Source organism: Monodon monoceros, unplaced genomic scaffold (assembly GCF_005190385.1).
Source record: "Monodon monoceros isolate NGI ecotype Baffin Bay Population unplaced genomic scaffold, NGI_Narwhal_1 Super_Scaffold_11, whole genome shotgun sequence".
In the NCBI taxonomy this organism is placed as follows: Eukaryota; Metazoa; Chordata; class Mammalia; order Artiodactyla; family Monodontidae; genus Monodon; species Monodon monoceros.
The window spans coordinates 99,431,959-99,441,725 of NW_021703767.1; the positions used below are offsets into that span (position 1 = coordinate 99,431,959).

The window sequence follows — 9,767 nt, forward strand, 5'->3', positions numbered from 1 at the left end:
ACGCTTTGAAGGTGAAAACATCAGAGGTTTTTAGTGGATTGAATACGGGGTATGAAGAAAAAGGAAGACTTAAGAGTGACTAAGATTTTTGTTTTGATTAACTCAGTGTATTATGGTGAGGTGAGATGGGGCAGCTGAGATCAGGAAACTCAAGAAGTGGAGCCAGTTCATTAGCTGAGGGTGTAAATGAAGTGTTCTTTCTGACATATCATTCACACTGCCAATGTTTAAATAAACCTCATAATCCTTAGGAAAAATTATTATTTCTTCATTTCTGATCCAAGAGGATCTCTGGAACCACATCTCTACTTAACCCTAATAAACATATGTAAATCCCATTTTCCAGAACAAACCTACTCTTCCATTTCCCTTTGTCCAAACTATCTACATCTGCACACTTTCCTAAAGAAGTATTACACATCCTATAAGTCCCAAGTATATATCAGTTTCTTTCTGTTGCTTTCCTTGGCCCTTATCAGGCACAACTGCCACTCCCCCACAAGTATCACTTCATTTTATTCCTTCTTTTTAGGAGAAGGTATCACACTAACATTTTCATCAACTCTACCATGTGTTCCTCAAGGGTGAGTCTGTCTCTAATTTATACTAAGATTCCTGGAAACTTGCCCAGTGCATAAATTCTCACCACAGACAAATTTTCTTACATTCTCATGCTGAAAAACAGCTCACAAGTAGTATTTTAGACCCACCCACATATATAAATAGCAATCATTCTCTCTAGGTACATCTTCGAGTACATAGGACCAAGGAATGTTTGGAAAATCAAATGTTTAATTTAAAAACTAATAGCAAATATATGATTTTTTTATTAAAGAAAACCTCATTTTAAATGTATTTTTATTTCTGTTGTAGAAACATTCCATTTTTTATTAGGAAGAAAAAATACTATCTTCAAGTTTCTCAGTTCCCACTCATTCGTTGGTAGTAAGTATTGCATGAAGGAACACATTATTTCTATATTAAATTTGCACATTTGTAATTAAAAATGGTTTCCTTGCAAGTCTCAGATTTAGGTCAAGAATCTGACAGTGATTCAGGGGCTAAGAGGCAATGAAAGCAGTGAGTCTGGCTCAACTGTGGGCCTCAGTGCAGAAAAGGATGAGTGCCAGCTGAATGAGTATGTGCTCTTCCTCTGCTTCTTTTTACAACTGTGTGGGGACTGCCAAGATCTGTATATTGCTGGCAGGCAAGCAGAGCCAATCCAAGCACCTGTGTTGTAAAATTCAGCAACTGTGCAATTGCTATTACCCATCCATCTGTGAGGAGGGTATTTGCCACATGTCAGTTGACTCACATAAGGGGAATTGGAAGGGAAATTCCATCAGATAAGGAGGACAGCAAAATTAATCGATAATTTTTTCTTCTTTTTGATTGAAAAAATATAGCAAACATGGATGGAAAGTGAGAATTATACAAACGATTTGAACAGATTAGTAACAGCTGTTTCGTGACAAATGGAAAAACTTTAATTCAAAGAGAAAACATAAATAATATTGTATCATTTGAGGAACAAAGATTTTACTGTTTTTAGTGATGCATTACACACGAATGAAGTACCAGAGTCACTAGTCCAGTATAGAGATAAAAGAATGATGTCATCCCAAAGACTCTAAAACATTAAGTGAGGTTCATTATCTTAGATTCTTAAATAACAAAATCTCAATTACTGAAAATCAAAAAATTCTGACTTTGTTGTGTCATAACTTGTCTAAGCTGAAGTTGGGCTGCATTATCAATGAAAATGGGCTTAATAAAAATATCAATAATGTAAAAAATACTTATGGGAAAGTATTGAAACCTCTTTTAAGTACAGACATTTTTAGCATATTTTAGTCTGTGAATATGCTAATAATATGCAAATTTAAATAATATGCAAATTATACGAATAGCAATTCCCACTTAGATTTACTGAGCATGTGATGTGCAGTGGAGGAAGTGTTACAAGTGTCTTATTTTACTTCCTTTGAAGCTGTTAAGGTTCTAGAACTGGGGCTCAAGGTAATTACCTGTCTTAACTATTCAACAAAATGACCTGTTTAATATTTTTAAAAATAAGTTTTACTCCCTTCATATATAAATATATATATATATATTTTTTTTTTTTTTTTTGCGGTACGCAGGCCTCTCACTGCTGTGGCCTCTCCCATTGTGGAGCACAGGCTCAGCAGCCATGGCTCACGAGCCTAGCTGCTCCGCGGCATGTGGGATCTTCCCAGACTGGGGCACGAACCCGTGTCCCCTACATCAGCAGGCGGACTCTCAACCACTGCGTCAACAGGGTAGCCCCCTTTTATATTATTTTGTGGCATAATTCTATTTTTTAAAATAAGTTTTACTCCCTTTATATTATTTTTGTGGCATAATTCATAGTGGTGCCTATTAGGCAGTACTTGATAAACATCTCAGTACTTAAGCTATTGAGATAGTACAATCCAATAATATTGTATTATGAACTACATGTAGAATACTGTACTAGCTGAGAAAATCAATAGAACATAAAATACCCATGGACTAGGTCAATGAGAAAGGACTGAAGGATAAAAACAAATATTTGTCATGACAAGTTTCAGGTGGGAAATGATAAATTCGGATTTTATAAAGCAGGGTTTCTGGCCAGATCTATTAAATGGCAAACTTCCCATATATTTGCTTTAGTCTCTCCAACTTTTAAAAGGACATTTATTAAAACAAATTCTAGAAGAACATACACCAAATATCTCTGAATAGTGAGTATACAGATAATTTATATTTTCAGATTTTGCTCTTTTGTATTTAAAAATACATAACTCATCATTGTGGAATTAAAAACTTGAAAGGAATGTTTAAGATGACCCACTGTAATCAGTGAGAAAGGTACACGTTGAACTTAGAAACTCCAAAGGCAAATGAGTTTAAACCAATGTAAAATACTATCTAAAGTAGTAGGCATAGAGATTGTTCTAGATTCTCAAGTGTATAGAAATACTAATTGAGAATGCATTATGTGAGGAAGTGCTGATTCATTTAGGTTTTTTTTTCCAATATTTCATTGGGATAATTTTCAAACATACAAAAAAGTTGAAAGAACTTTTCTGTAAAAATTCATACATATACTATGTCAGTGCTGCAATTAACATTTCACTATATTTGCTTTATCACAGACCTATTTGTCTATATTCATCTACACATCCCTCTAGCCATTGATTCATGTATATTATTTTTTGATGCATTTCAAACAAAGTTACGGACATCAGTATGGTCCCACAAATATCTCAACAGGCATATTATTAACCAGAGTTCAATATTTATTTCTAGTGCTTTTTTGTTATTGCTGTTGAGGTAAAATTTATATACCTTAAATGCATAAACCCTTAGTATCCTTTCAATGAATTCTGACAAATGCATCTAGATACTAATTTTAAAAGAGCATAGACTCATATTAAGCTCATCTTCTTATAGTTATTTTCTCAATAGCTTCCCAGGTTGGTGGGTTGAGGGCAATAAATGAAAATCAAACATTGTTTTTATGGATGAGGGAATTTTTTAGACAAATGATATCTTGTCAATCTGGCCCGATTACTATATTTTCTGGCTTGACTAGTGATAACTTGTCAGATTGGAATAGTGAGACCTCTTTCTCTGGACACAGTAGCAGGACCCATTGTGGTTAGACTGGGAGAGGTACTGACACCAACTAGGCCAAATAGTTCCTTAGTAAGGCATCCAGACATTTAACCTTTATCATGGCATCCCTCCACAATAGGGATTCTAAACTTGAAAGCTAACAGTAGCCATTTTCAGGTATGAGAGGAAGTTGTTCAGCAGCAAGACTGAAAAAGGAAACAGCCCAAAGTGACCATTAATGAGAAAACTCTAATGGCAATCATATTGGTGGCTCCAGTTCTTTTCCTGAGGTCTGTCCACATGAGGCCCTTGTGACCTGTGAATTACCCTTATATTCTACTCTGCTAATAAATTTTCCTTTTTGATGAAGCAAGTCCCAATAGGTTTGTTATTTGCCAGTAAGAGTAATAATTATTCTATTAACTATAGGTAGATGATCCTGATCAGAAACCTCTTTATATCTACATTACAGAGTTATATGACAATTTATTAAATGTGGACCTCAACTATTTTCTAACTATAATCTTTCATGTAATTAATACTGAATTTATTCCCTCCTTAATACATAACGCTATAGAATGATGTGCTGCTTCTTTTTTTTTTTTTTTTTTTTGCGGTCCGCGGGCCTCTCACTCTTGTGGCCTCTCCCGTTGCGGAGCACAGGCTCCGGACGCGCAGGCCCAGCGGCCATGGCTCACAAGCCCAGCCGCTCCGCGGCACGTGGGATCTTCCCTGACCGGGGCACGAACCCGTGTCCCCTGCATCGGCAGGCAGGCTCTCAACTGCTGCGCCACCAGGGAAGCCTGATGTGCTTCTTTTTAAAACAAAGAATGCTTTCTTGTACTCTTAGAAGTAGCTGAGAGACCAAAAGGATTAAGAAGTACTGAAGAACCATCTCATCTTCATTTAAATTACTATCCATTTTATCTTCTCCACCCTGTTTCTGTAAAACATCAATAAAGCTGTAAGTCTTATGTCAATGTAAATGTGTGTAGCTTTTGGACTCTCCAAGAGATTGACTCCAAATATGGTATTTTCTTGCTACAAGTAATGTGTATATGAGAGGCAATAGCTCATCTCTGCAAGCTCTAATTCCATAATAATTTATTCCAAGGCCTTGGCAGCTAATGCTTCACTCACTATTAATAGAAAACTGTGCAAGTGGCGTAGGTGGTACTTTCAGTTTAGTGATGCTGCAGTTAATTTCTTTAATTTATAAAGTATTTATAAATCTCATTTTTGCAAAGCTGCTGAAACTGTGTAGGCAGAAACCAGTTATCTCCTTATCTCACAGCTTTCCAAATTGTATCCTCTCCTATAGCCTACATAATCACTTGCACTCCTCTCACTAAATCTGTGTGACCCCCATCTGTTACTTTATATCTTGTGAAATAGCTGATTATTTATATGGCTCATGACTAAGGATTATTTTGTTATTCTAGTTACTCTAGAGCAGGTTTTGTTATAGAGGGCTTGGTACAATTCAGATTCCTGGGCTCTATGTCAGCCCAGCAAAAATCTCTATTTCACCTTTTACCTTTGTGAATTCTCCTCAGTTATATTTGGTAATCCCCTGTGCCCCCAAAGCCTCCTTTATCTGATACTAGTAAAACCATATCAGCTTTTCATCACACTCAGTGTTTGCCTGGTATGTCTTTTCTCATCTTTTTACTTTCCTATGTTACAATAAAACTCCATTTATGTTTTGTGAAGTCTGAATTTCATATCATTTTTCATTTATCACATAATATTTTCTTCTTCTGATGTTTTTTTTAATTTTATTTATTTATTTATTTATTTATTTATTTTTGGCTGTGCTGGGTCTTCGTTTCTGTGCATGGGCTTTCTCTAGTTGCGGTGAGCGGGCGCCACTCTTCATCGCGATGCACAGGCCTCTCACTGTCGCAGCCTCTCTTATTGTGGAGCACAAGCTCCAGACACACAGGGTCAGTAGTTGTGGCTCACGGGCCTAGTTGCTCCGTGGCATGTGGGATCCTCCCAGACCAGGGCTCGAACCCCTGTCCCTTGCATTGGCAGGCAGATTCTCAACCACTGCGCCACCAGGGAAGCCCTGATTTTTTTTTTTTTTTTTTTTTTCATTTACAATGTAAACACCATTCCTAGGTTGAGGGCCATGCATAAACAAGCAATGCACCAAATTTAGCCTATGGGGCAGCATTCGCTAATCCCTGCTCTACAATATAAAATAAACTTAATCCAATTTAAAATGCTGGATTCAATATTTATAGTTCATTTTTATTTGCTCAATTGGTATTTATTGATTATCCAAATTGGGAAAAGTGCTGCAAAATTGCAAAGGTAAATAAACAACTCAGGCAGGACTCTGTAATTCCAATAGGAGAAATAACACATTTAAATGTGTAGAAAATCCAATATTAAATGTAAGTGACAAAAGGGCATTATGGAAAATACTGGGCATTGATTTGAGGTTTTGTTGAGAAAGAATCTACATACAATAAAAAGCACAGGTGTATGGCCTGAAGAGTTTGACAAATGTGTACTGCTGTGAAACCACCATCTCGATCAAGAAAGAAAGTATCTTCAACACCCTGAGAAAATATAATTTGTCTTTTACAATCAAACCCTCACCAAGATCAACCATTAATGAGATTTGCCTCAGATTAAATTAGTATTTTGTGTTCTAGAAATGTATGTAAATAAAATCCTACAGTATGCTCAACAATAATGATGGATTTCTCTAGTTCTCTCTTTAATTCTGACAGTTATTATTTATGTTTTCTTGAGCTCTGTTATTAGGTACATACAATTTAATATTTTTAGACCCTCTTGTTAAATTGACTCTTACCATTATGAATATTCATTATACCTGGAAACACCCCATGTCCTGAAGTCTACTTTATCTAAGTATAGTCATGTCAGTTCTAGTTTGCTGTGTTTACATAGTATAACTTTTCCAATGTTTTTACTTTCAACTTCCCTGTGTTTAAAATTCATCTCTCGTATACTGCATATAGACAGAGTTTTGTTTATTTACCCAGTTTAACAATCTCTGACTCTTAATAGGAGCATTATGTCCACTTATATTTAGTATAATTATTGATATTTGGGGGTTTAATTGTACCTTCTTGCTATTTGTCCTTTTTTTTTTTTTTTTTGGCGGTACGTGGGCCTCTCACTGTTGTGGCCTCTCCCATTGCGGAGCACAGGCTCCAGATGTGCAGGCCCAGCGGCCATGGCAACCGGCCTAGCCGCTCCGCGGCATGTGGGATCTTCCTGGACCGGGGCACAAACCCGTGTCCCCTGTATCGGCAGGCGGACTCTCAACCACTGCGCCACCAGGGAAGCCCTGTCCTATTTTTTATCATCTGTTCTTTGTCCTTTGTTTAGCCTTCACTGCCTTTTTATTTTGTTTTGCCTTGTTTTTTAGGAAACAACAAAATCACTTTAATTTGCTACTTTTCACTTTGAAAGGCCATTGCAGTATCATTTGCAAAATTCTACAAGGAAAGATACCACTGGACGGTCATGCCTGGGAATCACTGAGAAACGACAGTCCTGTGTGTAGTAAACAGAGTGGTTGAGCCAGGCAGACTTCATAGGCCAGCATTTCTTCTTTTGTTCTCCCAACCCAATCCTGAGCTAAGAGAAGACTGAGCAGCCAGCAGGTTTGGAGGGAACCAGGTTTATCTGATGCAAGCAACTGTTTGGGGGCTGGGAGGCAGGGGATGCAGAGCACAGGGCTCCCCCTGGCCCAGGATTCAGGTAGGTGACCCCCAGCAGAGGCCACGCTGTAGACTGAAGCTGGTCCCAGCAACTATCTGTGCAGGGTTTGGGGGTCTCAACATTGCCAAATACTGAAAAGTGACGTGTGAACAATTACCTTGGGAGCTCTCTTCAGCTGTGTTCTGAACTAGGGCCTTGAGCTGCCTCCAGTTTCACAAAGAACTTGCAGAATGTGGAAGGGAGGAGAGAGGGTCCCAACCACAGCTGCTCTCACCCCTTAAGTCAAAGTCTAGGTGAGGGCCTGAGTGGACAACTTTTATTAAAAAGTCTGCAGAGAGATAAAGTGCAGCTCCTATTCCTATGAATAATCTAAGCTCTTACCTGAGAAACTAGAGGCAAATAATGTCTTTGGGAAGCCAGCCAGGTCCAATAAGAAGATAATTTTAGTAAAATTTAACATCCAAAGTTAGTTTCTCCAGACCTGGGATCAGAACCTACATCCAAGGGAAGGACAGTTCTGCTGGTGCCAGTTCTCTAACCAGGGGTTGTTGGCTTCTATTTCCTCCTATCTCCATGGCTGCCAAGAACCAGCCAGGGTATTCAAGGTGTAGTGGATACAGAGCTGAGCTGCCTTCTGGGAGAGCTGAGTGCAAACTACTTGGGGTCAGTGGTCACTTGGCCAGTCATCTGTCGGCAGCCCGTACTGAGGTCTGCACCTCACAAATAGGAAGTGGGATTGGAAAAGAAAGATTGTACAGAGTCACTTAACTGAATACCACCACAGTGATCACATTCTTCTCAGTTTCAAAGCCCCATCAAACTGACACTCAGGAGGGAGCTTCATTTCAGAAAGTGTTTTTTAGACTTTTGTCCCAGGGTTGAATCATTGTAATTGTCCTGTCCTTTCTTTCTCATCACAAATCCCCCTTTCTGTTATTGATGCAGGGGGTCCAAACATAAATATCTGTGACATTTATCACAGGACCCATGAAGAGGGAGGGTCCCGGCACATTTGTTCTTTCTAGAATGATAGGAAGCTTCCCCAAAGCCCAGGCATACTGTGATTGCAAATATGGAGTTGGGGGATAAAGTCTATTGGTGGGGTTATTCCTTTGCTCCATTCTTGACAAGTCTTTTCTTCTCTCTTCTGGCATTGGCGGTGGAAGGCCTCACGTGTTTGGGGATAGAGGGAGATTTCTCTGCTGCATGAGGATATCACTGTCAGGAACCTATGAGTTGACTGAACCCTGTGGAGAGCCTGGCCTGGGCTGGGTCATGTGGGCATATGAAGGGGAGACCTTGGGTTTGGCCACCGAATGACCCTGTCAGGCTCATTAGCTCCCTCTTCTTCCCACAGGGAAAATGACCATTAGTACAAGAGCTCTTCACAGATCTTTCCTGTGTCCTCAGGCACAGACTTGTGTGGCCTGCAGTTCCCAAGTCTGTGAAGAGCTCATGGTCGTTCCCACCTGCCACAGTTTTGTCTCCAAAGAAAGAAATGGTCTTATAACCATGATTTTCCACATGTCCCAGGCAATACCTCTTTCTCTATCCATCCCGAAAGACCTCAAAGCTGATTTGGCCTCCTACAGAAAAGGTGAGGCCCTTATTTGCAAATGCTTTCCACAGATTTACTACACATTTTTGTCTTATATTTTATTTCTTTATAATGCATATAGAACTCCATGTGTTCTTTGGGGCTGCAGCTTCTTTCAATAGAGGATGAATTCACATCCCATTTAGAATTTCAATGAAAGCACCCCTTCTTCTTCAGGAGTTTGGTTTCTACAATGTAGCTCAGACAGTCATTGATTAAATCTTGGATTAGGGCCTTACCAAGGTGACCTTGAATATTCTGTTTATATAAGAGTTGCCCATCTTTGTATGCTACGAAGCCATTTCCTGGAAACACATAATCATATTTTTTTAACCATATCATTTCCCAGCTTCACCTGCACTTTATCGAAATTCAACCTGCCTACGACTCAGATTTTGATCTTCTGCCTCAATTTTTGTAGAATGCCATTTGTTTCCTTAGTAATTTTCTGCTGAGGGGGCAGCAGGGTCCAGTCCACACCAAGGAGGCAGAACACTGGGCCAGGAGCCCTCAAGTCCCTCGTTTCCATCCCCTCCCTTACTTTCTGTTAAAATAATTGACTGTTTTTAGTATTCTATTTGATCTCCTACATAGAATTTTATTATTCACTGGTTCAATTAGTTTTATAGTGGTTATTTTAGGGATTACAATATGCTTCCTTAACTTTTTGCCTACCTTGAATTAATATCATACCACTTCATATAAGGCAAGAATTATTTCCAGTCTCATTTTCTTCAGCTGGATTCACTTCCTGTGGTGACCCTTGCAACTCTGCTCTGTTAGTCCTAGATTCTCTTTGGTTTTGTTTTTCTGAAAGTTTATTTTGGCTTCCTTTTGGAAG

General features: G+C 38.8%; 1 pseudogene; it reads right to left on the bottom strand.

The window, feature by feature from the left end:
• Nucleotides 1-8,698: 8,698 nt before the first annotated feature.
• Nucleotides 8,699-9,455, bottom strand: LOC114890330 (annotated as a pseudogene).
• Nucleotides 9,456-9,767: the final 312 nt, after the last annotated feature.